The sequence below is a fragment of the Salvia miltiorrhiza genome, chromosome 2, assembly GCF_028751815.1.
Source record: "Salvia miltiorrhiza cultivar Shanhuang (shh) chromosome 2, IMPLAD_Smil_shh, whole genome shotgun sequence".
Lineage (NCBI taxonomy): Eukaryota > Viridiplantae > Streptophyta > Magnoliopsida > Lamiales > Lamiaceae > Salvia > Salvia miltiorrhiza.
The window spans coordinates 24282906-24309048 of NC_080388.1; positions in this window are offsets into that span (position 1 = coordinate 24282906).

A 26143-nucleotide genomic window follows, 5' to 3' on the forward strand; every position below is an offset into this window, starting at 1 on the left:
TAGCTCCGTTTGTTGAATTATGCAACGAAAGTGGTATATATAATCCATCAAACAACGGCTCCTTATTCACCACAATCTAATGGTGTTGCTGAACGCAAAATCAAACTCTTGAGGAGATGATGATTGCCTTATTGATTAGTTCAGGATTACTCCAGAACATGTGGGGGGAAGCTGTTCTAACGGCTAACTACATCTTGAACAAGATTCCACTCAAAGGGAAAGACATAACTCCCTATGAGCTGTGGAAAGGAATAAAACCTTTGTATATATTTTCCTTAAAGTGTGGAGGTGTTTAGCTAAGGTGGAAGTGCCACTACCAAAGCAAGTTACAATTGCACCGAAGACGGTGGGTTGTATCTTCATTGGCTATGCACTTAATAGCAGTGCTTATCGTTTCCTAGTGCACAAATCGGAGATACCCGATATACATATAGAGACGACGATAGAATCAAGGAATGTTATATTCTTTGAAAATATCTATCCCAATAAGGATAAGTTTGTATCTAACTCTAACAATGGAGTTGAATGTGAAGCTATGAATTCTAAACCTATAGACGTAGCTAACAGTTCTACGCTAGTAGATGATGCCATGAGTTCTAATCCTGTACCACCTAATAGGAAAAGGCCAAGGTCTAAACCTATGGATGTAGAACCGAGACGTGGGGATCGAGTTAGAAAGGCTAAGGTCTATGGACCGGATTATGTTGTCTTAATGATATACGATCAAAGAAGCTTTATCTGGTTCCGATGCAGCTCTTTGGAAAGAAGCCATTGATATTGAGATTGATTCCATTATGCAGAATCATACTTGAGTGTTAGTGGACCTGCCACCTGGTTGTAAAGCAGGTTTCAGGCAAAAAAAAAAGGGTATGATTTCTTCGATACCTATTCGTCTATGACTAGGTTGATATCTATTAGGATGCTTCTCGCTATTGCTGCTTGCACAATCTCGAGATTCACTAAATGGATGTGAAAAATGCATTCTTGTACGGCAAGTTGGGAGATGAAATATATATGAAGCAACCTGAAGGGTTTGTAGTACCTGGGTAAGAGCACAAAGTATGCAAACTCCAACAGTCGTTGTATGGATTGAAGCAAGCACCGCTTCAATGCCATTTGAAATTTGACGGTGTAATATTATCAAATGGATTTAGAATCAATGAATGTGACAAGTGTGTCTACATTAAGAATTCTCATAACGACTATGTTATTATTTGCCTTTATGTAGATGATATGCTCATCATGGGAAGCAATTCCCGTGTGATTCAAGAAACGAAAAGTATGCTAAGTAAAAACTTTAGCATGAAAGATATGGGCTTAGTTGATGTTATTCTTGGAATTAAGATTCTAAGAAAACCTGATGAAATTGCTATAACACAATCTCACTATGTTGAGAAAGTGTTAAAGAAATTCAATGCTTTTAACAAGCCAATAGCTAAGACACCATGAGAACCTAGTGTACACTTGAGTGTACATAAGAGAGAACCTGTTGATGCAACTGAATATGCTAAGATTATTGGGAGCTTGATGTATCTAACAAATTGCACTCGTCCCGATATAGCATGTTCGGTCAACAAGTTAAGTAGTTTTACAGCTAACTCTAGTAATGAACATTGGAAAGCTCTTGAAAGAGTTTTGAGATATTTGAAATATACTCAGAATTATGCAATTCATTATACTAGGGAGCCCCCTTTACTTGAAGGGTATTGCGATGCAAATTAGATATCTAATGCAAATGACTCATTTTCAACGACCGGTTATGTATTCACTGTGGGGGGGGTGTTGTGTCTTGGAAGTCCAAGAAACAAACGTGTATTGCTAGATCGACCATGGAATCATAATTTATAGCTTTAGATAAAGCTGGTGAAGAAGCCGAGTGGCTTAGAAATTTCCTCGAGGATATTCCATGTTGGTCGAAACCTGTGTCATCCATGATAATTCATTGTGATAGTCAAGCAGCTATCAGACGAGCACAAAATAATTTGTATAAAGGTAAGTCTAGATATATTCGTCGACGTCATAATACCGTGAGACATCCGATCACAAGTGGAGTTATTACAATTGACTACATAAGATCAATTGATAATATAGCAGATCCTTTGACTAAAAGTATCCATCGAGATCAAATGTATAAGCTGTTAGGGGGAATGGGATTGAAATCCACATCTTAAGCTATGAGAATCCGCGTGTTGAACACTCGAATTGCCTATTACTTATGAACAATGAGTATTCTTAAAACCTGCATGTGGTGAGGTTAAGTCTATGACTTTAATGACTCTAGAATACCTCAACAAGGTCAAGTATAGCATGCTACTTGATATTAAGAGTCACCTATATAAGTGTGAAGTGTGGCCGCTTCGATAGACGCACTTCTAAATTCAAAGAGGTGTTCCAAGGCCTATAATGGACACAAACGTGAGAACGAATAAGAATTGAAGAAATATTGTGTCAATATTGTTGACTCATTATACACCAAGGATGACTAGTTCAAGGAACAATATCCACTATGTCGCCAGTATACTCGATAAGATTGACTATGGTAGGTTCAAAGCAACAAGCTACCTTTCTAAATGCAATATTGTTTCTTAAGAGGACTGAGCTAAGTGTCTGTATACATTTGCATACAACTTTCTCACTCATGTGGGAGATTGTTGGAAATTTGGTTTTAATACCAAACTGAAAATTAATTATTTAATTATTTATTATTTAATTGAAATAATTATTGGATGTTAATCTACGTCCCATGTAGATGAACGGGATATACTTGAAGTCTCAAAATTGATTTCCGGTGAGTGAGATATTGTATGCCAAAGATTGGATGTTGTGTAGGAAAATAACACTTGGGAAGTGTTATTGTCCCACATTGGAAAATGAGAGAAGTATTCTCTTATATAAAAATAGCAATGCTCATGGAGCTAATAACTTGTGGCTTGCTAGTGGACTTGGATAAAGGCCATGGCCTCGCACACACACGTGTGCGCCGTCGCCGACAGACGGGCGGGTCGGGTACGGCCACGACCAATGACTTGGATCTTCGCAATTGGTGCTTTGGGTGGTGTTTGGGTCCAACTATATTCTTTTTGGACAAAATACATTTGGACTTCTTTTTGGACTAATTTAATTGGCCCAACCATTTTGTATAGCAGCCCAAAGTTACGGCCCAACCTCAGGAGAGCCCATCTTTCTGTAACAGCCAAGCCTACATTGCAGTAGGAGCAATTTTCGAAACTGCACAACCTTTTGAATTCTGCAATTGATGCAAAATGAATTTTGTAACTTCAGAATTCAAATGTTTGAAGAGTGATTTATGCTTAAATTGCTCTATTTTTAAGGGTTTGTATGTGCGTATTTTAAGATAATCTTCTGGAAATTGGTGCGTTTTATGGTGTATTTTATGCTTTGCAGGAGATTTAGGCTTTCGAGATGGAAGAATGCAATTTTGGAGAATTTTGGATGAATTTGGCGTTTTCTAGGTGCTCTGGTCTCCAGAGCAGAGGAATCGACATCTCCAGTGCAGCGAAATCAAGAAGCCAGACCAGAGCAGCGAAGTCAACTTACCAGAGCAGAGAAACCAATCGCCAGAGAAGTCGATAGTCAGAGCAGATGGGAGAGAAGTCAGAGCAACGAAGCGAAGCCCAGTGCTCAAAAGTCAGAGAAGTGAAAAGTCAGAGAAATCAATCTTCAGAGCAGCGGAACCAAGTCATAGCAGAGGAGAAAAGTTAGCTCTGACTCAGTAGTCAGAGCAGAGAAGTTCACCAGAGAAGAGAAGCGCTGCAGAGTAGAGAAATAAGACAGAGCAGAGAAATCACCCATTCCTCTGGCGATAGCCATTTCTCTGGCGCGACCCGTTCCCCTGGCGATAGCCGTTTCTCTGACGATAGTCGTTCCTCTGGCGAGAGCTGCGAATTCGGCAAGAGTGGGAGTATTTTCCAGAGCGCGCATCCAGCTGGAGAGTTGCCTTATTTTACACGATTCTATTACCTTTAGAATTCTACTTTGCATGACAACTTCCATGGTGATCGAAGGAAATCTGAAAACTATAAATAGGTCCTCTTTTGACCTATTCAAAAAAAACCGAGCATTCATATTTCAGTTTATAGCTTTAGAATATTTTAGCTTTCTAGTTTTCAAGGCTTGGATCAAGATTGAAGATTCAAGCCGCTACAATCGTTTTCATTCGGTTTTTATACAATTTGTTTTTACAATTGCGTTCAATTTAATTATGTTTATGTTTGATTTTATCATGTCTGGCTAGTTCTTTAATCTGAACCTAGGGTTTGTACATAGCTGATTAATTATGTGTGTATGATTTATTGATATCAATTTGCCTTCCAACTTGTGATTCATGATTCCTGGTGCTTAATTTCTTGTGAATTATTTGGCCAATAATTTACATGTCTAGCTGTTCAGTTTGAGTCTTGAATGCGATAATTGTTCAGCCGATTCAGGAATGCATGTTATAGTAGTAGCCTTGACACATGAATGGGATAGGTGAAACTGTAGGGAGCTATTCTTTGTGTACGCTTGGGAGTTAATTTATTCCTTGGAGTCTTGAATGTGAAGGGGGGGTAAATTAATCTACTTTCATAGGTGTTCGTTAGAGAAGCTTGTGAATAGTTCTGTGATCTCTCATCAGGGTTGGATTAAATTGGTAATTGAATCAATAGATTAAATGCATGTAATTAATTAGTAAAAGTACATCCCTAGGGTCAGAGTCTTTTATTATTTGAATTTTTTACCTTATTTTATTTGTTGTTATTTGAATTTAGTGCTAATCAAACCTTCCTACTTTTTGTTGCCTGTCTACTGTTATAGTCTGTTTAGGAGATAGCTAGAGTTATTTCATTGTGTCAGTCCCTGAGGATACGATACTCGATTGCTTATTATTTGCTACAATTGCCTGTGTTAGTTGCAGTTTTTGTTGCTAAGAAATTTGTGATCAACTTTTTGGCGCCGTTGCCGGGGACTGATTAGAAGTTTCTTTGATATTTCTGATATGACTTAGTAGTACTTCAGGCGTTTACTGTTTCTTTTTATTTTTTTTTTTCTAAGTCTCGTTTTTTTTTTTTTTTTTTTTTTTTTTTTTTTTTTTTTTCAGGCACTGCATACGATAGCTACTGATGAACATATTCGTGCTCTACAGGAGCAGCTGCAACAGCTATTGGACGCTCAAGCTGCTAAAGAAGCTCAGAATCAGCCTCCGATTGCAGAGATGTTCGTTCCTCAGTATGAGTATCAGGAACCTCCCCGTATTAATGCAATAATTTTGAGATGAAGACTGGTTTGATCATGATGGTCCAGCAGAAACAGTATGGAGGACACGCTATAGAGGATCCTAATGCGCATCTGGCGCAATTTCTGGAGCTTTCCAGCACTGTAAAGATTAATGGAGTATCTGATGATATTATCCGTCTTTGTCTTTTCCCTTTCTCACTGCGGGATAAAGCGAAGTCGTGGTATCATACATTGAATTTGAGTGCAACTACTACGTGGGAAGATGTAGCTCAAGCTTTCCTACGCAAGTTCCATCCTCTTGGCCTGACCCTGAAATTAAAGATGGACATTGTACAGTTCCAGCAGTTTGAGGGAGAAAAGCTGGCAGATATATGGGAGAGGTATCAAGAGAAGTTGAGAAAGTGTCCGAGCCACGGATTTGATGAAGGCACGCTCATTATCATGTTCTACAATGCTTGTGGAGAGCGTACAAGAATGCATTTAGACACAGCTGCATGAGGTTCTCTGCTTCAGAAAGGCAGTTCAGAGGCTTGGAACATGATAGAGAGTATGGCTGCTACAAGCTATCAATGGCCAGTAGAAAGAGTACAATTGAAAAGGGTAGCAGCTGCTTCCAGCTCTGATCCTATGGCAGCGATGGTTACACAGCTGGCAGAGCTGACTACTAAGATTAATGCTTTGACCATTGGAAATCAGGAGCAAGCTGTGAGAGATCCCATATGCATAGAAGACGTAAATTTTGTCAATGGCCAAAACTATGGAAATTTTCAGAAGGTACAGCCAGGAATGTACAACAGAGGGCAGCCGTTTCAGCAGCAATATCAGCTAGGAGGGCGCCCACACCCAAATCTAGCCTATAGCAATCCCAACAATGCTTTGCAACCTCCACCGGGATTTTCTGTGTCTAGTGGAGGAGTCATCAATGAGCCGAAGAAAGTATCACTGGAGGATATGATGCAGCAGATGTTAACAGAGATGTCTAGCATGAAGACAACTGTTAATACAAGGATGACCAATTTGGAGTCTCAAGTGGGTCATATTGGATTTACTGATAAAAAAAAAAAAAAGTGGGTCATATTGGAAATAATTTTTCAGCACTCTCCAAACAAGTGCAAATGTTGGCGACTCAAGTTGGTCAGATTGCCAACCAAGCAGCTGCGCAACACACGCCAGGAAAATTCCCTAGCAACACTGAGGTCAATCCTAAAAATCAGTGTAATGCAATTCATTTGAGAAGCGGGACTCAGTATCGGAATCATCCAGAGCAGCGGAATCATCCAGAGCAGCGGGATCATACAAAGCAAAATCAGCAATGTCATTCCATCCGGGTGGTTGATAATTCAGTTGAGGATGAAGGTATTTTTATTTCTCCCCCTCTTCCATTCCCGAGGCCAAGATTAGATGAGCAAAGCTCCAAATTTTTGGAGACATTTAAGAAGTTGGCTGTGAATATTCCTTCCGTGGAGATCTTGAGAAACAAGCCAAATGAGGTGCAAATTGTGAAGGCTGTGATGGAAAAGAAGAGTGCATTCAATGAATTTGAGGAGGTGCTCGCAGTGAAGGAGTATCAGTTGGCTCCAAAGAGAGAAGATCCGGGCAGCTTCAATATTCCTGTGAAGATTGGAAAATCATTGTTTGAGAAAGTGATGTGTGACACTGAGCAAGCATAAATGTCATGCCTCTCAAAGTGTATAGGAAGTTGCATCTGGGGGATTTGAAGCCAACTAACAAGACAATTCAACTTATTGATAAGTCTTGCTCTAAACCTCTAGGAGTTGCGGAAGATGTGCTTGTGAAGGTGAGTGATTTTTTCTTCCCAGTCGACTTTGTAGTGTTGGATATTCCGGAGGATCCAAAGATGCCTTTGCTGTTAGGGAGACCTTTCCTTGCCACATGTGGAGCAAAGCTAGATATGCAAAGGGGGACGATGACATTGGGAGCCTATGGGGAAACTGTGATTTTCAAGAAACCTCCACCAAAGGAAGTTCCCCAGAATGAAGTGGTTAATTTGGCTGACAGTTTTCTAGCAAATTCGGAGGATGAAGAGGTTGAGAAGAATGAGCTGCCCAAGTATTAAGCCAAGAAAAAAACTCCAAAGCCAAAAGAAGTTCTGAATTTTGAGATGTGTTTGTTTTTGGAGCATGATTGGGGGTCATTGAAAACCCATACCCCCAAGAAGAAGAAAGTGAAATTCCGTATTTTTCGGAAAAAGAATGAGAAGGGGGCAATGCTTGTGGAGGATGTTCGAGCCAAGACAAGTGTTTTGGTGGAGAGGGCACCCAAGAGTAGAAAAGCTTTCCAATGGTTAGAGTGCTGTTTCCGACCTCCATGAGTTTTTGAGGTATCGTCGAGCTCTAGACGTTAAATTAAGCACTTGTTGGGAGGTAACCCAACCGTTTTTGTTTTGTCTTTCTTTCTTTCAGTTTTGTTTTGTTTCTTTTTGTTTTGTTGTTTTGTTTGGGTTTTTGAGCGGTGTTGAGCTTGGAAGTTGCGAGAACTCGCGCTTTGTTCATACTACCGCCATGGATCATGTGTTTCTCTGCCAGATTTCTGGAAGTTTTCATGTTTTCAGCGCAGCCACTCTCTTCGCTGCCCTGTCCAGCGCAACCACTCTCTTTGCTGTCCTGTCCAACGCAACCACTCTCTTCGCTGCCCTGTCCAGCGCAGCCACTCTCTACTCTGCCCAAGGCCACAAATCTCCCTTTTCGCCGCCTCTCACGATGATTCAGTTTGTCAATGCCGATAATCAGGGACGTTTTCTACACTCTTCGTATTTCTTTTATGCCCTGAGGACATGGCATGCTTTAAGTGTGGGGGGGGGGGGTGTTTTGTTGCTTATATTTTTCAAAAATTGGGTGAGATCAATCTTTCTACGCTTAGTTTTTGGTCTCGAATCTTGCTAATTTTTATAAATTTGTGGAAGAGAAGATGGTTTTCGATGTGCATTTCGGGTTTGTGTTTGTTTGGTGGTTATTCTTATTTTACTTTTAATATATGTTTCTTTATTGTGCAAAGAATTATGAGTTTTGTTGCAACACTTTTGTAAGTTAGTAAAACGTGATTTGTCCGGTAGATGCTAGAAGGAGTGTTGTCATTGTGATTGCCTACGATCATATCTTATCTGTGAAAAATGAAAAAGTTGGACGAATTGCCAACTCTGAAAATGCCAGCTCTGAAACATCTGGCCTGTTCTGAAAAAGTGGCAGCTCTGAGTCTCTGCTCCTCTAGTCTAACTATGAGCATGGGAAACCAAATGAAAAGACTTTGGATTACATCCAAATGGTTTTATTTCATGAATTATGGCTCAACCGTCGAATATTTTAAGCACAAAAAGTGTGAAAAAATGGTGATATTGATTATAAAGGCGATCACATTAGGGAATTCACTTCTAGCGGAGAATTGGGTCTGATCGAATTACTTGCATTACTCTTTAGTTGTTTCTTAAACTTTGAGTTACTTGCATGACCGAGAGATGTGTGTTGATTGTAAAGTTTTGAATTGACTTTGTGATTGTTTGGATGGAAATTAACATTGTTGAAATCAATCTCTTCCTATGATTCATATGGATTTTGCTTGAGGACAAGCAAAAGGCTAAGTGTGGGGGAGTTGATTTATGCTTAAATTGCTCTATTTTTAAGGGTTTGTATGTGCGTATTTTAAGATAATCTTCTGGAAATTGGTGCGTTTTATGGTGTATTTTATGCTTTGCAGGAGATTTAGGCTTTCGAGATGGAAGAATGCAATTTTGGAGAATTTTGGATGAATTTGGCGTTTTCTAGGTGCTCTGGTCTCCAAAGCAGAGGAATCGACATCTCCAGTGTAGCGAAATCAAGAAGCCAGACCAGAGCAGCGAAGTCAACTCACCAGAGAAGAGAAACCAATCGCCAGAGAAGTCGATAGTCAGAGCAGAGGGGAGAGAAGTCAGAGCAGCGAAGCGAAGCCCAGTGCTCAAAAGTCAGAGAAGTGAAAAGTCAGAGAAATCAATCTTCAGAGCAGCGGAACCAAGTCATAGCAGAGGAGAAAAGTTAGCTCTGACTCAGTAGTCAGAGCAGAGAAGTTCACCAGAGAAGAGAAGCGCTGCAGAGCAGAGAAATAAGACAGAGCAGAGAAATCACCTGGCGATAGCCATTTATCTGGCGTGACCCGTTCCCCTGGCGATAGCCATTTCTCTGACGATAGCCGTTCCTCTGGCGAGAGCTGTGAATTCGGCAAGAGTGGGAGTATTTTCCAGAGCGCGCATCCAGCTGGAGAGTTGCCTTATTTTACACGATTCTATTACCTTTAGAATTCTACTTTGCATGGCAACTTCCATGGTGATCGAAGGAAATCTGAAAACTATAAATAGGTCCTCTTTTGACCTATTCAAAAAAACCGAGCATTCATATTTCAGTTTATAGCTTTAGAATATTTTAGCTTTCTAGTTTTCAAGGCTTGGATCAAGATTGAAGATTCAAGCCGCTACAATCGTTTTCATTCGGTTTTTATACAATTTGTTTTTACAATTGCGTTCAATTTAATTATGTTTATGTTTGATTTTATCATGTCTGGCTAGTTCTTTAATCTGAACCTAGGGTTTGTACATAGCTGATTAATTATGTGTGTATGATTTATTGATATCAATTTGCCTTCCAACTTGTGATTCATGATTCCTGGTGCTTAATTTCTTGTGAATTATTTGGCCAATAATTTACATGTCTAGCTGTTCAGTTTGGGTCTTGAATGTGATAATTGTTCAGCCGATTCAGGAATGCATGTTATAGTAGTAGCCTTAACACTTGAATGGGATAGGTGAAACTGTAGGGAGCTATTCTTTGTGTACGCTTGGGAGTTAATTTATTCCTTGGAGTCTTGAATGTGAAGGGGGGGTAAATTAATCTACTTTCATAGGTGTTCGTTAGAGAAGCTTGTGAATAGTTTTGTGATCTCTCATCAGGGTTGGATTAAATTGGTAATTGAATCAATAGATTAAATGCATGTAATTAATTAGTAAAAGTACATCCCTAGGGTCAGAGTCTTTTATTATTTGAGTTTTTTTACCTTATTTTATTTGTTGTTATTTGAATTTAGTGCTAATCAAACCTTCCTACTTTCTGTTGCCTGTCTAGTGTTATAGTCTGTTTAGGAGATAGCTAGAGTTATTTCATTGTGTCAGTCCCTCAGGATACGATACTCGATTGCTTATTATTTGCTACAATTGCCTGTGTTAGTTGTAGTTTTTGTTGCTAAGAAATTAGTGATCAAAGAGTGTAACATCTATAATAACATTATGCTGTTAATACTCTTGATGATAGAGCTTTAATCCCTTGCATGTTGATGAGCCTATAAATAGGCATCTAGAGCATGGCACCTGTGAGACAGAAATTCTGCATACTCTCATCATACGCTTTTTGCACACCATCTTTCTAGCTCAATTCTTGATCTTGTTCTGTTCGTCGGAGCTCGCCGGATTGTGGTGCTACATCCAACGAGACGTTGCCATTTTACCTTTGGGGAAGAATTGCCAACACCGAGAGCACTACTGGGGCGAAATTCTTCTTGCGGGAAGAGTTCCAACTCGACTTAGCATCATTCCTAGTTTGTTTTATTTCTTCGTAATCAGTTTTAGTTTTTTCCTTGTTAGCTCTAATTCCTCTATTTTCTTAGTTCAATTTTTGAGTTGTAAAAGTTTACTCGATCGTGTACCCGGTGATAACATAATTGACATTATTTAGAAATATAAGTGACACTTCCTGCAATTTATACTATGAGATTGTAAATGACACTATAATATTTTAAATGACATTATAAGATTGAAAATAACACTATAACATTTTAAAATATTACAATATCATTTATATAACCGAATAATGTTAATTATAGGCAGTGCCATTTGCACGATTTGTGTCAGGCTGTGAGTTTGGATCAAAATACAATTCAAGATTTAAGTACAAATCAACCCGATTATATGGTACATTCGATTTTACCAAATTTTTGTGAAGGAATTAAAGGCTCTTTATCAATAGATCATATCCATTAGGAAATACAATATCAAATGTTGATTAGAAAATTATATATGTAATCATTTGATGATAACATGAAAATTATATATGTAATCATTTTGATGATAATATTTAATTCCATTTTGTGTAGTTCCGTGAATCACGTTGAATGGCATGAAATGATACATTATTTGGATACATGCAAAATTAAATATATTATCATTTTTGCACGGCCCCCTCATTTTTCTTTGTTAGATGGTTGGCGATTGCAATCATTAGAATACGAAAAATCAAAATTATTATGTCTATTATTATTATAATTGCAAGTTTATATTTTCACATCATCATTGTTGTAAATGTCAAAAGCTCTGGGGCCAGACGGGTTTAATGCCCGATTTTTCCAAAGATTTTGGCTTGCCATTGGTAGGTTCATTACGAGAGAGGTTCTTGCTGTTTTGAATGACGGAGCAAATTTTAGTGAATGGAATCAGACTCTGATAAGTCTCATACCCAAGAAAGAGAAGCCAGAGGCGGTGGCGGATTTTTGACCAATTAGTATGTGTAACGCGAGATATAAAATTGTGTCGAAGGCAATTGTTAACAGATTGCGTGGGGTGCTGGATAGACTGGTGGATCAAAATCAAAGTGCTTTCATAAAAGGGCCGACAAATTACTGACAATATTCTTATAAGCTTTGAGTGTCAGCACTGGATACGCAATCGGAGGCAAGGGTGTGAAGGTACGGTGGCTCTCAAGCTCGATATGAGCAAAGCATATGATAGAGTGGAGTGGGAGCGGTGATTCGACAGCTTGGTTTTCCTGATAAAATGCGGAGTCTCATCATGAATTGCGTTCGCTCCGTTTCATTTAGTTTCTTACTGAATAGAAGAGTTTATGGCGAGCTGAAACCGACACGACGTTTACGTCAAGGAGACCCACTTTCACCTTTTCTTTTTGTTCTTTGTGCACAGGGCCTTTCTTCTATGTTCCATTTAGCGTAGCAGAGAGGGCATATTAGCAGTGTCCCAATTATCCCAAGGGAGTTATGTATCGCGCATCTTTTCTTTGCGGATGACTCCTTGATTTTCTCAAAGCCAACCGCAATGAGGCAGCGGTGGTGAAGGAGATTCTCCGTGAACATGAGGTGGCTTCGGGGCAAAGGGTGAATTTTGAGAAGTCTTCGGCCTATTTCAGCCCCAATACAAAGCGTGAAAATCAGGAATCTGTGATTGAAGTTCTTGGTGTTCAGAAAGGCTGTGGCGTCCAGAAGTACCTAGGGCTGCCAGTTTTTTCGCTTCGCCAAAAAAGACTACAGTTTAGTTATTTGGTCGAGAAAGTGCAGAAAAAGCTTCTCAGCTGGGGCCAGTGAGATTTCTCAGGAGGAGGCCAAGAGGTGCTAATTAAAGTGGTAATTCAAGCAATCCCCACATATGTCATGCAGTGTTTTAAGCTGCCCAATTTTATTTGCGAGGATATTAACAGATTGTGTGCGGGGTGACAAGGAAGATAAGCGAAAGCTCCACTGGAAAAGATGGGAAGAAATGTGTAGGCCTAAGGAGTGGGGAGGGATGGGATTCCGGGACTTGCAGAATTTTAACAAAGCCTTACTTGCTAAACAAGTATGGTGTATGATAAGGAATCCGAATTCTCTGGTGTCTAGAGTTTTTAAAGCTCGCTATTATAAGAATATGGATATCATGGAAGTACCGGTGAGGGCGGGTGCATCTTATATTTGGCGGTCTTGCTCTTGGAGTCGGGACCTTGTGGATCGTGGCAAATATTGGAAGGTAGGCGATGGGAGAAGCATTCGAGTTTTCCAGGATTCGTGGGTGAAAGATGGGATGGAGGATAGACTGAATGGAAATGAGGTAGGAGAGGGAATGGACTTAAGAGTTGCTGAGCTGATTGATAAGGCGGGACAGTGGAGTAAGAGCACTCTTGATAAGCTCTTTTGGAAGCCAGATATCGACCGTGTATTTCTTACACCTATTGCTGAGCATGGAGGTCGGGATGAGATTGCATGATGATTTGATCCGAAAGGACACTTTTCGGTGAAATCCGCTTACTTACTTGCAATTGGGTTCTATGAGCAGAACCCCTTGACTAGCATTAGAGAGATGAAATGGTGGAGTAAGCTTGTTTGGAACCTTTGGAATCTACCTAAGGTGCGGGTGTTTTTATGGAGAGCATTTCTCAATCTTATCCCAATGGAGCTTAATCTCAAGGGACACCATGTACCGGTTGACGACAGCTATTGTAGCTACAAGAGTGGGTGGGACTCAATCGAGCATAGCTTGCTTTCCTGCTCAAGAGTTCGACAAGAATGGAAGGTGGGTAGATACTGGAACACAATGCAGAAAGCGTGAGGCCTTGCGCTGATGTATGTAGCGTGGGCAATCCGCGAGACTTTTACAGTGGAGGAGTATGAGGTGTGGGCTATTATGGTATGGCATACTTGGGTTGTTAAATGTAAGAATAAGCATGGTAACGGAGAAGTTTTTAAAGCTCCATCGGCACAAGATTGTGTGGCACTATGGGATAGTTTTCAACGAGCTAAGTCAGCTTTCTCGATGAACACGATTATCGGGATGTCCCTGGGAGAGAAGAAGTGGAAGACACCGAAGATGGGTGAGTTCCGGGTGGATGTCGATGTTCTTTTCGATGAGGGAGTGCAGATGTCTGGTGTAGGGGTGATCATCAGAGATGATGGAGGGCAGATTTGTGGGGCTCTTTCCAAGAAAACCAAACCCAGCTCTAATACTATGATAGCGGAGGTAATGGCAGTGGTGGCTGGTATTGTTCTTTATGTGGAGTGTGGTTTCAGTCCGGCCTATATCTAACCGATTCCATGCTAGCAGCAAGAGTTATGGCTGACCCATCAGAGGAGGCGGATTTTTTACCGCATGACATTCGTGAGATCTTGGAGGCTGCTCAGGATAGCTTCCTCTTAGGTGTTTTTCACATGTTTAGATCGGCGAATGGGGCTGCTCATAGCTTAGCGCAGTATGCGCGTAATGTTGAGTTTTCTTGCCAGTGGACGCATGATTATCCACGTTGGCTTAGGGATATTGTACGACATGATATTGAGTAATAAAACCGTACGTTTCCCCCCCAAAAAAAATATTTTAATACAAAAACACACACATGTGTGTGTTTTTTATTTATTTTGATTTAAGATTAATCGTTTTGTATATAAAATATTCAAAACTATAATGAAATTTATATATTTGATTGGCAAAAATGAAAAATTAGTGCATCTATGACATTTACATTTGTGGTAACTATTATCTTTTGATTGTCTTCCTGCTTCCCCCTTTTTAATGCCAATTTTTTCTTTGACATTTACATCGGTGCGGACTGCCCTATCAAAATAAATGTCAATTTTTCCTTTCATTTTATTTACCCTTATTTTTACTTGTATTCATATATTCATTCGGTTGAAGTTGGTTTTGATTTGACCAATGCTTGAATAATTTTTGAGTAAATAAGATATTTAAGTTAGTAGAATTAAATAATATAGGACCGATCTACGTTACGAGTAAATGATTATAGTGTATTTATTTATTGAAAATCAATTTTCGGTGAGTGAGAATTAATTATTTAAAATTTGTTATTTGAAATGTGCAGTTGTGGGATAAAAAAATAAACACTAAAAATAATTTAATGTTTATTTTACATTGATTAATGATGATAGTATATAAGTTATTGCATTGGTACATGTAATAATTATATGCACAAGTGACGAGCTGTGAAGCCCACGCACGCAGCCACCTGACCAACCCTATGCCCAAGTCGTTTCGTGTCATGTCTGTGGCTCGGTCCCGGATCTATGGACTTGGATCTTGGTCTTTAGGTAGACCTTTTAGATCTCACTGGGCTCTATATTTTGGACCATCGATTTGCTCGGGGCCCAAAAGATTGTGGACAGTCACTCATGCATTTCAACACACTGAAATATTGCATACAAACACTCTCGCACTTTGCATAGATTCTAGTCGCTATCTGCATACACGTCAAATCGTGAGCACTATCGAAACGTATTCTAGTCAATTTTTTAATCCATGACAAATCATGAACACTATCGAAACGTATCTCGTATTGCAAAAATAAGACTTCTAAATTGGACTATCCTTTATCAACTGATCTTCTACCTTTCTTATTTCATTATAACTAGTGTGTAACCCGTCGAAATTCGATGGGTGATCACTTTAATTGTGTTTGTAGTTATAATAAATGAAATAATCTAATATCAGAGTCATATATTCTAATTTAATATGTAAAAACAATTTTATTACTTATTCTCGTCACAAAAATATATAATAATATCAGGTGGTCTCCTGTGAAACCAGTTTCATGGTGAAACCAGCTTCACAATGACACTACTTCAACATACAAATGACACATTATCAATATTGGTGTTTACGAAACCAACACCTAAAACTATAGAGAGAAACCGCGAACTATACCTAGTGTGGTGACTTGAAGAAGACGAAGTAAAAATGATCGGAAACCTTGCCCCCAAAGAGAAAATAGCGGTTGTATTCGAAAATATGAGATAGCGTAAGTCACAGTACACGAGCTCGGGCCCTATTTATAGGTTTACAAACGGAGGGGTAAAATAGTAAAAACATCTGCGGTGCATGCGTCTTGCGTGATGGAAGGGTACGCTGGTAATTTCGATAATATGCGGGAGACCTTCCCACGCGTTTGTTGGCTCCTCTGATGGAAATGTCTTTTCTGGCGAAGGCGTCTTCTCTGGTGATGTTGACATCTCTGGTGGAGGTGACTCTTCTGGTAAACACGTCTTCTCTGGCAAGGGCGTCTCCTCTGGCGGTAGTGACTTCTCTGGCAAGGATATACTTTCTCTGATGGCAACGACTTCTCTGGTATTGACGACTTTTCTGACTAGGATGCTTCCTCTGGTGAAGATGACTCCTCTGACGAGGATGACTCTTTTGGTAGTGATGGCTCCTCCGTCGAGGATGACTCCTCTGGTAGTGATGGCTTCTCTGGCAATGGCCATTTTTCCGCATGATTCTTCTGATGAAGATGATTCCTCTGATTTATGTCCCTTCTCTACTCTGCACATATTACTCCTCATCAACCACTCCCCCCTCTGGTCTGGTTGAACCGGGTATTCTTCGTGTTCAACCAGTGGGGTACTGTGCAAGCCAAAACTATGCTGTTTTCCTTGATCCCTGCAAATCATGAAGACATAAGTACTCTAATTTTATAAGAAAGCAAAGATAAACCCTGTAAATTACCCTCTGGTATTTTTATTATTCCCACCCTCCCTGGTCTGGCTAGTTCACTCTAGAGTATTGCCACTAGCCAGAGGACTCGCCCGCGTGGATGACGTCACCTGCATTAAATGCCTGCCCGATCTACAGTACTTTCCCCGTACCCCGAGGTTACTTTTTAACCTTTGCGTCCTTTCGTCTCTCCGTAGAAATCCTCATCCGTCGATTATTTCCCGTGTGCCACGCGTCGTTCATCCCGTGTGTTGGTGGTTGCCCGCGTACAATTTTACTTAGTCGATTCGAACTCCCATTTTTCACTATTCTTCTTCTCTTGTTTTTCCGAAATCCCTTCATCTGTAAATTTTCTGCGATTCTTATTCCTGTTCCGACGTGCTTCCGGCGATCCTTCCGTTCCGGTGCCTATACTCAATCCTTATTCGACCTAGGTAATTCGCGCGCCTCTTCTTCCAGTATTTGTGATTAGTTGTAGTATGGTGGTATAGTTGTTGGTGCTCTGATTGAGCGTGCTAGAAACCCTAGGATTGAAATTTCCAATAATGGCTTCTACGTCCGCTCCACAACCCCCGCGATCGCCTTCCCCCTCCCCCCAAGCTTCTTCATCTTCGTCTCCTCAACTCCAAGATCTCGAAAATCTTCCTTCCCCCTCTGTTTCTCATGACTCTGAAACTGCTCCCAGTCCCTCTTTACCAAAGAAGAGAACTAAAAAGACACCCCAATCCCCGAAGCGTGTTCCTGCATCCCGCCTTAGTGTCGCAGAGATGGAGAAGATGCAGCGCCAATGTCGTAATCCTGAGGGTTTAAAATTCGTTGCCTTCTCCAAAGCCACAACACCCCCAGAAGAACTTCGAAATCATAAAACCGTGGTGATCTGGCAAGCTCAGATAAATGCCGGTCTCAGGCTTCCTCCTCCTGCTCGTTTAGTCAGTGTCTGTAACCATTACCATATTCCCTTTTACCAGATCGCCCCCTCCGCCATCCGGAGGTTATACGCTTTCCATGTTCTTTGCCGCGCCCATGGTGTTGGGGATACTGGCAAATTATTTTGTCAGACCCAGACTCTTCGTATGCAGGGTAGTCCTTTGTATAGTTTTGCTGGCCACCCAAGTCATCCCACCTCTTTTCTTTCCTCCTTAAATTCTTTTGATAAAGGCTTTTTATCCAAGTATTGCTATGTGCGCACCCTTGTCGGTAGTTGGCGTGCTTACGGAGTTTCGGAACTAGAATGGCATGGTTCCCGCACTACCTATAGGCCAGCTTCTTTAGAGCCTCCCTCGAACTTTGACCTGGGCGTTATTGCCCAACTGAATGCTATGAATAAAGCCCAGACCTTAGACTGTAGGTACCTTGCTGAAAACCCTTCGTCTCTGGCATTCAATGGCCTATTTCCCCTATATCCAGAGAAATCGATAGGTAAAAGATATAAATTAAAAAACACATTAGCTTTTGTTACCCTGATTTTAACGATGTATAAATTTGATTTGCAGATATGTCTTGGAGGCAGAAATGTGGGAGCAATTTGCCTGTCATTACTTCTCTCGCTGGCAGCGGGGAACATGGCACGAGTGGCTCTGTTTCCGGAACAAGCCCTTCGGATCAGCCAGTTGGAGCTGATCTGATCGCCACTCCTCCTGTGGTAGAGGTCCCGGAGGGGGATGTAGAAGCTTCTCGCACATTTGACGCAGAAGAGGCCGATGCAGGCGCCCTTATTCAGAGGAGCAGCCGTCCCATAACTGGTAGTGTCTCCGGTGCTGATGAAGAAGATATCCAAATTGTGGATATCACTGATGAGGTTCCCTCACCCGACTCGGTCCCCGGTGCCACCCTTGCCGATCTTTCGAAGAAAAGGAAGAGGGGCTCTATGATCTCTATTGGTAAGAAGGAGAAACAAGAAAGCCATAGGAAGGCCGGCAAGTCTTCAGAGCCAGCGAAGAAATCTGCTGGTGGTTCGAAGGTCCTTTCCTCTGCAGTGGAAAAGGGCAAGGGGCCGGCGAAGAAGTCTACTGGCGGTTCTAAAGCCCTCCCTTCTGCCGGGGGAAAGGGCAAAGGCAAAGTTGTTGTGCTCCCTGCTGATGAATCAGAGGATATGGTTCCCGGACCAATTTCAAGTTTGTCTGGACAGAAGTTGATTGATGCTTTGATAGCTCGTGTCCATTCAGAGGATCAGGGAAAAGTGGAGAAGCTGTCGGCCCCTTTATTGTAAAATTTTGAAATTACTAACCTCTTTATTGTTCTGTCGGCCCCCATTTTGTTTTCTTGCAGGTGGAATCGCGGATATGGGGAGCTGTTAAGTGCATCCATGATTACGACGTGTCAGAGAAAGAGAGAGAAAAGGAGCAGGCGGAGATCGCCAAGCGTGATTACGATGTTGCTGGAGTAGTGGAGCGTCTCAGCCAGGCTGAAGTAGAAATTGCTGAGTTGAAGGCTCAGCTGGCCCAATTGGAAGTGGAAAAGTCCTCCCTGGTTTCTGAGTTGACTAGGACGACCAAGGAAGGCCATGAGAACTTGGCCCGGTTCAAGGCAGGATATGAAGAAGCCTACAAGGCGACTCGGCGTGATTGGAAGAAGACGCTCGTGGAAGCGCAGAATCGTGCTTACGTTCTGGGGGCGCGAGATCAGCGCCTGGAGTATTTCTTGTCTCCGCAGGGTCAACACTTTCTGGGGTTGATGCTGGAAGGCACCTTGGCAGCCTTCAAGCGGACTCCAGAATACCTGGAGGATTTCGGACCCCTCTTTGCCTATGTGATACAGCAGTCCGCCTCCAAGGCGTTAGAAATGGCAGGGGCGACCTCGGAGCAGCTCGCTACCCTGGATTTGCATGCCCTGATGGATAACCTCAACGATGAGGAAATAAATAAGCTGATGGGGATCCCTGCGAATTCTCCGAAAAAACCAGAATGGTGGTATCCAGTGCTGGAGAGGGCCATTCCCTATTTTACTCTCGGGATCGGATTTGACTCGTTGCCCTCCGCACCCATGTACATGCCTGCTTTCTCTGCTTCTCTGGTGCGCTTTGTGAACCAGCTGCGAGATCCCTCTGGCAAGAGCACCCGGAGATTTTCTCAGTTCAGCATGGAGCCTCCCCTGCCCTCTACCTTGGCGCCTTCAGCTTTTTCCGACTCTGCCTCCTCCTTTGCTGCGGTGGACCAACTGTTTGAGCTGTATCGAGATGAGAACCTATATGTGCAGGAGGCCGCGAAGCTGTTGGATCTGGGGGCTCATCTTCCGAAAGTGAAGGAAGCTGGCATGCTGCCAGTATTTGCAGGGGGAGCCTCTGCTAGCCAGCCCTCCACAAGTGGTGTCCCTCTTCTGGTCTCCTCTGCCTCTGTCCCTGCTTCCTTTACCTCCCCTGCAGATGCCTCCGTCCCTCCTGCCTAACTTGATGACAAATTTTGTAATTTCTCTAGTTTGTATAAATTGGATACTTACTTCTCGTTTTGGGGTGTATAGCTCTGCCTCATTGGCATATTTATGTGAAGTTTTTTCCTTGCTTGTGCCGCTTTTCTCCCTTCGTTCTTTACGTTGTTCTCACTGCTCATTGATGTTTGAGTTTATATTCCCGTCTTTCCCCTGCTGATTTGAGTTGACTTGTTATGCTTGTTGTTGATGCTTCTCTGATCCCCTCCCTTGGGATTTCTTTTAATTTCTGCTACAAGGATTCCGTTGACTCCTCTGGCGAGGATTTGGACGACTCCTCTGGCGAGGATTTCGATGACTCCTCTGGCGAGGATTTCGATAACTCCTCTGGCGAGGATTTCGATGACTCCTCTGGCGAGGATTCTGACGACTCCTCTGGCGAGGATTTTGATGACTCCTCTGGCGAGGATTCTGATGACTCCTCTGGCGAGGATTGTGATGACTCCTCTGGCGAGGATTCTGATGACTCCTCTGGCGAGGATTCTGACGGCTCCTCTGGCGAGGATTTTGATGACTATTTTCCGTTCAAGCATTCCTTTGCTGCTTCCCATCCAAGCACTCCTTTGCTGCTTTCCATCCCAACTGGAATGTTCTGCGCGGAGCATGGAAGACCCAGAAGGGGTGCGACCAACTTTCGCGGCTTACGATTAAATAGTAACCCTCTGCGCGGAGCATGGAGGACCCTGGGGGTGCAACCAACTTTCGCGGCTTACGATTAATAGAACACCCTGCACGGAGTGTGGAAAACCCAGGGGGTGCGACCAACTCTCGTGACTTACGGTTAAGGGCAACCTCTGCGCGGAGCATGGAGGACCCGGGGGGTGTAACCAACTTTCGCGGCTTACGATTAAGTGCCACCTCTGCGCGGAGCATGGAAGGCCCGGATGGCACGACCAACTTTTGCGGCTTACGATTGAAAGAACACCCTGCACGGAGCATGGAAAACCCGGGGGGTGCAACCAGCTTTCGTGGCTTACAGTTAAAGCAACCTCTGCGCGGAGCATGGAAAACCCGGGAGGTGCAACCAACTTTCGCGGCTTATGATTAAGTGCTATCTCTGCGCGGAGCATGGAGGGCCCGGGCGGCACAACCAACTTTCGCGGCTTACGATTGACAGGAACACCCTGCACGGAGCATGGAAAACCTGGGGGGTGTGACCAACTTTCGTGGCTTATGGTTAAAGCAACCTCTGCGCGGAGCATGGAAAACCCGGGGGGTGCAACCAACTTTCGCGGCTTATGATTAAGTGCTATCTCTGCGCGGAGCATGGAGGGCCCGGGCGGCACAACCAACTTTTGCGGCTTACGATTGACAGGAATACCCTGCACGGAGCATGGAAAACCCGGGGGGTGTGACCAACTTTCGTGGCTTATGGTTAAAGCAACCTCTGCGCGGAGCATGGAAAACCCGGGGGGTGCAACCAACTTTCGCGGCTTATGATTAAGTGCTATCTCTGCGCGGAGCATGGAGGGCCCGGGCGGCACAACCAACTTTCACGGCTTACGATTGACAGGAACACCCTGCACGGAGCATGGAAAACCCGGGGGGTGTGACCAACTTTCGTGGCTTATTGTTAAAGCAACCTCTGCGCGGAGCATGGAAAACCCGGGGGGTGCAACCAACTTTCGCGGCTTATGATTAAGTGTTATCTCTGCGCGGAGCATGGAGGGCCCGGGCGGCACAACCAACTTTCGCGGCTTACAATTGACAGGAACACCCTGCACGGAGCATGGAAAACCCGGGGGGTGTGACCAACTTTCGTGGCTTACGGTTAAAGCACCCTCTGCGCGGAGCATGGAGGACCCGGGGGGTGCAACCAACTTTCGCGGCTTATGATTAAGTGCTATCTCTGCGCGGAGCATGGAGGGCCCGGGCGGCACAACCAACTTTCGCGGCTTACGATTGACAGGAACACCCTGCACGGAGCATGGAAAACCCGGGGGGTGTGACCAACTTTCGTGGCTTACGGTTAAAGCAACCTCTGCGCGGAGCATGGAGGACCCGGGGGGTGCAACCAACTTTCGCGGCTTATGATTAAGTGCTATCTCTGCGCGGAGCATGGAGGGCCCGGGCGGCACAACCAACTTTCGCGGCTTACGATTGACAGGAACACCCTGCACGGAGCATGGAAAACCCGAGGGGTGTGACCAACTTTCGTGGCTTACGGTTAAAGCAACCTCTGCGCGGAGCATGGAGGACCCGGGGGGTGCAACCAACTTTCGCGGCTTATGATTGAGTGCTATCTCTGCGCGGAGCATGGAGGGCCCGGGCGGCACAACCAACTTTCACGGCTTACGATTGACAGGAACACCCTGCACGGAGCATGGAAAACCCGGGGGGTGTGACCAACTTTCGTGGCTTACGGTTAAAGCAACCTCTGCGCGGAGCATGGAAGACCCCGGGGGGTGCAACCAACTTTCGCGGCTTACGATTATGTGTCACCTCTGCGCGGAGCATGGAAGGTCCGGATGGCACGACCAACTTTCGCGGCTTACGATTGAATAGCTTCCCTCCCTCTGCGCGGAGCATGGAAGGCCCGGATGACACAACCAACTTTTCGCGGCTTACGAGCGCTTCCCTCTGCTCTGCTGGAGCGTGATCCCTCTGTTTTTCCCTTTACTTGTTGAGAAGTCATTTTTGAATTTGAAAATTGGGGACTACGGGTATACACCCTACTCCCCCCTCTGGTGACATGTGCAATACTCTGTTATGAACATGTTGGCCCAATTACTTCTTACTCCCTTCTCCGGCCCATAAATTTGCATAAGCCCATTACCCCTTGGCCCCTTACTTAGGCCCGATACCATCTCTATATATACCCCTCCATTCTTCATGACCTAGCTCCGAATCCCTTATTTTCTTTCCGCCGCCCCAAGCTGCTTTCTTCTCAAACCCTAGATCTGCCAACCTTTTGCCTCTCTTGTTATGTATCTTTCCTCATCTTGGTTGTAAAGCACTCAGGTAAGGGAAGTTCCCCTCTGAGCACTCACATCCCTAAAGGCTCTGTATTTCTGGTGCAGATCTCTAACTTTGTGGTTGTAATGAGCGGACTTCCCTTGCTTGAGAGCGTTATTGCCGTGTTTCCCGGATCTGGCCGTTGTTTCTCCAGATCTGAGCGTTGATTCCCCGGATCTGGACATTGGTTTGTTTTTCTTCTGTATTTTTTTTCTTTTTGGCATTTTGACTTGTTGTTTTTCTGGATATTCTGCAGGCGTGTGGTGGAGCTGAAGTAGATCTGAGAAATGAGCATGTCCGGGCAGCGAAAGAGAACTCGAAGTGTTGGATCGTGGAAGAAGAAACGTCCATCCCTGTTGTTTGCTTTCCCTTTAACCTGCTAAGAAGCAGTTTTTGTATTTGTTTCTCCCTTGTCCTGCTAAGAAGCAGTTTGCATTTTGAATTTAAAAATTAGGGATTACGGGTATACACCCTACTCCCCCCTCTGGTGACATGTGCAGTGCTCTGCACGAACATGTTAAGTAGCATATGTAATGTCAGAAAGCAATAATTGAAATAAACAAACGCAACACCAGGGAATTCCCTAGAACCACATATCTGTTTTATTGATATCATGGCCCCGGACCTCGTTAAAACCCCTGTGGGGAAAAAGAGTATCCGGTCTACAAGTGATCATTCTTGCTAGGCAGCAGTTACACATAGAACTTTTTAAGCGTGTTTATATTCCATGGTCTGGGGAGAGCTCTGCCGTCTGAATCCGACAATATGTACGCACCGCCTCCCAAGACTTCTGTGACGATGTATGGCCCTTCCCAATTGGCCTCGAACTTGCCCACCGCCTTTAACGCATCAGCTCGCTTGAGAACCAAATCGCCCTTTGACAATTTCCTCACTCTGACCCGTTTGTCATATCCCGCTTTGATGATGCCTTTGTACTTGGCCGCTCTGATACGGGCTTCCTCCCGCTGTGCTTCCACCAAGTCCAGCTCTGCTCGGCGGAGCTCCTCATTGTGCTCAGTGTTATACGTGGTAATCCGGTATGATTCTAGTCGTGCCTCTGCTGGTATCACCGCGTTAGATCCGTACACCAGCGTGAATGGTGCCTCCCCTGTTGCCGTTTTTGGACTAGTTCGGTAAGCCCAGAGAACAGTGTCCAGCTCTTCCACCCACTTCCCTCTGCTCTGAGTTAGCCTCTTCTTGATTCCCTCACATATGGTCCTGTTAGCTAATTCCACTTGTCCATTTGCCTGTGGATGAGCCACTGAGACAAACCTCTGTGTAATATCCATTCGATCACAGAAATCCGCGATCCTCTGCCCTGTAAATTGAGTCCCATTGTCAGACACAATGATTCGTGGTACTCCGAATCTGCAACAGATATTCCTCCAGATAAAGCGTTCCACTGTAACTTCATCGATCTTGCTCACAGCCTCAGCCTCGACCCATTTAGAAAAATAGTCTACTGCCACAATGAGAAAGCATTTCCCTCCAGGTGCTGTAGGCAGCTTGCCGACATAATCAATGCCCCATTTGTCGAACGGACAAGCAGCATACATGACCCCCATGGGCTCCCCTGGTATGTTGATTCTCCCGGCATGCCTCTGACAAGCTTCACACTTGCGGACGAACTCTCTGGCTTCCTGGTTGATATGAGGCCAATAGAACCCTGCCCGAATGATCTTGCGTACAAGGTCCCGAAATCCCGTGTGCCCACCGCAGCAACCTGCATGAATTTCTTCAAGAGCAAAGTTAGCTTCATCTGGTGACAAGCATTTTAACAGAGGTTGGGTGAAAGATCGTTTGAAGAGTTGATCGTTGATTAGACAGTAATTCTCATAACGGGCCCTCTGGTTGGACTCTCTGCTTAGCCGCTCCCCTGTCTTTAGGAAGTGTATGATCGGAGCCCGCCAATCATCCCTGATCTCTACCGAGAACACCTGCGAAGTCTCCATCTCTCTGGTATCACAGAGTAGAATAATCTCATCACTCCAAGTTTGCTCCACCGCGCTAGCCATTCGCGCCAGTAGATCCGCTTTTGTATTCTCCTCCCGTGAAATCTGCTCGAGCTTGAATTCCATGAATTTTTCTTTCATTTCGTTGATTTTGGTGTGGTACGCTTTCATCCTCTGATCTTTGATATTGTATCCTCCTGAGAACTGTTGAGCTACCAGCTGAGAATCTGTCCTGATGATGACACACTCGGCCTTAAGCTCTGACAAGATATGTGCCCCTCTGACCACTGCCTCATATTCTGCCTCATTGTTAGATAGCCGGCAGGTGAATTTAATAGCGAACTGATATGTTCCATATCCTGGCGAAGTGATATGTACCCCGATTCCGCACCCCTCTTTTGTCACTGATCCATCCACACAAGCCACCCAGAACTCTGGTATGGGACGACGAGTTGTTTCTTGTATGAAGTCTGCCAATGCCTGCGCCTTGATCGCCTTTCGTGGCTCGTACTCTACATCATATTCCCCTAGTTCCACAGCCCATTTAACCATTCTTCCCGACAAATCCGGGCGCCCCAAAACTTGTTTAAAAGGTAAAGACGTGCGTACCACCACTCGGTGTGAAAGGAAATAAGGCCTCAGCTTTCTTGCCGTGATCATGACCGCCAGAGCAGCCTTCTCGATCTCTGTGTAGTTGAGCTCAGGGCCCTGAATAATTCTGCTGACAAAATAGATAGGTCTCTGATGACTTCCCTCCTCTCTGATTAGCACAGAGCTGATTGACTCCTCCCCCATAGCTATGTATAAATACAACGTTTCTCCCGGAACTGGCTTGGTCAGAGTTGGGAGTTTTGCTAGGTATACTTTAAGATCCTCAAACGCCGCTCGGCATTCCTCTGTCCATAGAAACTTGGTTCCCTTCCTCAATACTTTGAAAAACGGCATGCTTCGCTCTGCCGATCGCGATATAAACCTGCTCAAAGCAGTGATACGCCCATTCAGAGTCTGCACCTCCTTGATTCCTCTGGGCGGTGTCATTTCTAAAATAGCTTTGACCTTGTCGGCGTTGACCTCAATCCCTGCTGGCGTGACTTTATACCCCAAGAATTTCCCTGTTGTGACCCCAAAAGTGCACTTGGCTGGGTTCAACATGAGTCTGTGATCTCTGACTACTGTGAAGATCTCTTCCAGATCAGACACATGATCCTCTGCCCTGTTACTCCGTACGAGCATATCGTCTACGTACACTGAGATATTCTTAGCAAGCTGTTCTTTGAAAATTTTCTCCATCATCCGTTGATACGTGGTTCCTGCATTCTTCAGACCAAACGGCATACTCTTTCACCCA